The 3830-nt window shown below is 31.4% G+C and overlaps 1 long non-coding RNA gene across 2 annotated transcripts; it reads left to right on the top strand.

Annotated features, from left to right (window-relative positions):
• The first annotated feature begins 385 nt into the window (after positions 1 to 385).
• LOC131619986 (uncharacterized) lies at positions 386 to 3629 on the top strand. 2 transcript variants are annotated; one of them, XR_009288980.1, is made up of 6 exons: positions 386 to 1414; positions 1526 to 1607; positions 1786 to 1898; positions 2634 to 2751; positions 3022 to 3086; positions 3396 to 3629. It is a non-coding gene; the product is annotated as an uncharacterized LOC131619986 (long non-coding RNA). The 2 variants fall into 2 exon arrangements; XR_009288981.1 differs by having other exon boundaries at positions 1526 to 1613.
• Positions 3630 to 3830: the final 201 nt, after the last annotated feature.

Below are 3830 nucleotides of genomic sequence, written 5' to 3'. Positions count from 1 at the left end.
TTTTGTGAGAAAATTTTCCGTCACAAAAAATCCCTCATTAAATCCCTCACAAAATTGATAAAAAGTAAATTTTGTGCAAAAAATTTAGACGAGTGTTATTTTTTCCAATATTTCCGTCACAAATTCTCTCATAAACGCATTAGATATTTTTGTGAGGGAAATGTTCCCTCTCTAATATATTATTTATATAAAATTAAATTAAATTTCTTTGTTGCTTAAATTTTAATTCAACAAGTATAATATTAAATATTTTTAAAAATAATTAATTTTTTTACCATAAAAATATATTTTAATTAAAATTAATTTTTAAACAAAAGTTTTTTTATATAAAAAAAATAAACCGTGGCAAATATTTCAAGTATGTGCCCTCCTTAAATTTTTCAATTTTCATTTTCCCTCTCCAGTGAAAAAATAGGCGCCTTTATTTCCTCCACCTTTTCATTTCCTACTTTCCCCCAAATCAGAAAAAAAAAACCTAAAACAGTGAAATTTTCTCTTTTCTCTCATTAGATCTGAAATTTCCCTCTCCTATTCTCTCGTTGCAGCTTAACTTTCTCTTTGTCTTCTTTGATCTAAAGTGTTGATTTCAATTATAGTGACTTGCATCGCCAGAACGATGCACCCAGTAGAAGAGCCAAACAACCAAAGGCCGCAAACTTTTCACTCAGTGGTGGATCCTTCTCCCTCCAACTAACCTCATCGGAACCCTCGTCGTTGTCTATGGCTTCGCCGGCTAACTCACCGTTGTTTACTTCACTAAGTCCGGTTTTTCCACTTGTGCCATCGACAATCAAGGCCACGGTTTCTCCGACGGTTTAATCACTCATATCCCTGAAATCAACCCCGTCGATGATGAACCCATCACCTTCTTCTAATCCTTCCGCTCTCGCTTCGATCCCTCACTTCCTTCCTTTATCTACTCAAAATCTCTCGATGGAGCTATCGCGCTTTACCTCACACTCCGCCGAACCAGATTACCATGGAACGACCTCATCCTCAACAGCGTCACGTGTGGGTCAGTGATAAGTTCAAACCATTTTTTTTGGCTTCTCGTTATTTATAGGAATTTCTCACTTTGTAATGCTTGAAAAATCAAATATATTAAATCCTGGGTTCTAAATATGACTGTGAATGAGTGGCCGTGTCTTTTTATTTTAATGAATTAATGCTTTTAACGGATTTGATTAGTGCCTCCTTCAAGCTCTAATGGAGAAATTTTACTAACTGATTCTTTAGTTTTAATTTATAACAATCCATTGACAACAAATTGTCTTTCCAAAAGAAGTTTTGGTTATGGAGTAGTATAACAAGGAACTAGAAGTCAAGGACAAACATACATTCTTACCCCTCCATAGTCTGAACCTGTAATAGTAGTGGAAGCACACCACCAGTACAACCACCATGTGATTTATTGGTAATTGTTGTGTTTTTTTTTTGTGCTCTGTTTTTGGATATTATAGTTGCTTTACATTTAGCATAGTTTCTTTTTCCTTCACTAATGTTTTTTCTTTCATTTTGGTTTCAGTACTAGAATATGGATGATACGGTTCCATCTTGGGCAGAGTTGGAAGAGAAGAATGTTATGGCTTTAGCCATCGTTCCCGTCGGTAATTGTTAGTAATCATGTGAAATGAACAATGCTCTAGCAATATTGTTTTCCTTTTTCAGCACTGTATTGGTAGTTACAAAGTTATGATTTAAGAATAGATTGATTTGTTCGATATTAATATTAGATATGATATCTTGGTATTAATTTATAAAATGTTTTGTTAATGGTTGTTTCAGCTAATCAACAACCTTTTGTTGTTTTAAATAATGGAAATGGAACCAGTCGGTGGAAATTGGAACTTGTTTTGGCTCATAGTTCAAATGAGAGTGTTGCAGCAACTAGCAAATTGGTGTGCTTTCTTCTATAATCCTTCTCCTGTCCCTTTTTGTAAATTCCTTTAGCTATGGCATTTTTTCTCTCATTGTGGAAAATGAATAGAGCATCATTAGTAACCACATTTCCATTTGTTTAGATAACAAGTCTTCGCATTGTATCTTTTGCATCTAAACTTGGGGTCATTGAGCTACTCCATAGTTATTTTTTAAATGCACTTGTTTGAGCTTCTTGATTAACGGATTCACAATTAATTGATTTGTCATACATTAAAAATATGTGTCTAAGGGGCTTTATTTATAATCTGTACTATTTTACTTCTAATATTATTTTTCCACGTATAGTTCAATCAACTATGTCTCAAATTAATGGACTAGAAAATACACATTTGGTGTGTTGGTGTTAGGATTAACATATTATAGGGAGAATTAGTTAGTAAGTTAACTATTTCTTTAGTTAGAGAAGTATTTGTATAAATGGAGAAATACAATGATAGAGAGAGGTGTGAAATAGCATTGCAAGCATTTATGAATGGAGTAGTGACTCTATCACAAACATGAGACTTTTGGAGCAGAGACTTCTCTCCTATTCTCTTTTATCCTTTCTCAATCATTTAGAAAGTGGGTCTATAATTTTTAAAGATAATAGTTTTCATTTTTGTCAGAAAGTGAGGGTATATTTTGAAGAGATTTTAGTTGAGTGAATTCTTTCTTATAAACTGTTACCTCACAATATTTTTATTATTTTGTAGGACTGCCTCTTGAATTAGTTGATTTTGGGGTTTCGCATCAAAATGAAGCCAATGATGTCTTGAGTGGACATGATAGGAGATTTTTGCAAGCAAGCCTTAGTCTTTTTTTTACGGAATAGTAAGCCTTACTCTTTGCACATAGTAACTTATATTTCTTATTACTCGCCAACATTATATTCATCAATTGGCTATGTTCTCAATCCTACTAAAAATGCTGAAACATTATATATATGATAAACTTATAAAAGCTCTATAACTGTCATTTATTTTGGACCGTCATTTTTTGTAAGCATTTCAAATAGTCCTCGTTAAAATTGTTTCATTCCATTGGACCTTACCACCATATATGTATAGCAATTAATGGTCAAAATTATACATTTTTCTGTAGATCTGGGAGCTCCCAACCTTTTTCATGTGCTAACTTATGATGATCATGAAGAGTACTGGATTATGGTAAGAGATGTGCTTTAGGAGTAAGTAAGTTTTTTTAATTTAACACTCCAAAGTTTTTTTAAAACACATGTGTTTTAGGATTAAGTAAGTTTTTTTAATTTAACACTCCAAAGTTTTTTTAAAACACATACTGAGCACCAACAATTTAAGCTAGAGTTTTATGGGTTACACTTGGCAGCAAGTGATATATAATGTCTCTAAATTGAAGCTTAAAAACCCTAAATAAAATGTGAAATGCCATTGTGCTATCAATATTCAGTAAGGACAACTATATTTTCATTATTTTAACAAATTATGTATTTAATGCAGGATCTGTTGTCAACTATATGAATTAGCTGAAGATCACAAGAGCTGATACTTACAAGTCGGTTAATTATCCAATGCATATTATAATCTCTCAAGACATATACAAGATGAAAGTCTTTAGTTTTCACTGTTCATAAGACTTTGTTGTTGTTGTTTGTCGTTGTAATAGTTAATTAGAGTGAGTGAAATTGGTAGATATTTTACATTAGAAATTTGAATTTAATGATTTATGATAATGTTGAACACAATTTAAAATATTTTATTATCTATTAATAACTTTAATTTTGTTTACTTTTGCATAGTACAATAATTGATTTTGTATTATTAAAATCATTAATGGAATTAAATTTAAAATTTATAATATTAATATGATTAATTTAGTGACGGAAACAAATTTTGTCACTAAAATTGTATTAAGTAATTTTGTGAGGGAAAGAA

The sequence above is a fragment of the Vicia villosa genome, linkage group LG1, assembly GCF_029867415.1.
Source record: "Vicia villosa cultivar HV-30 ecotype Madison, WI linkage group LG1, Vvil1.0, whole genome shotgun sequence".
Taxonomy (NCBI): domain Eukaryota; kingdom Viridiplantae; phylum Streptophyta; class Magnoliopsida; order Fabales; family Fabaceae; genus Vicia; species Vicia villosa.
Note: the sequence above shows the minus strand (reverse complement) of the source record. Positions and strands in the feature narration are given on the sequence as shown.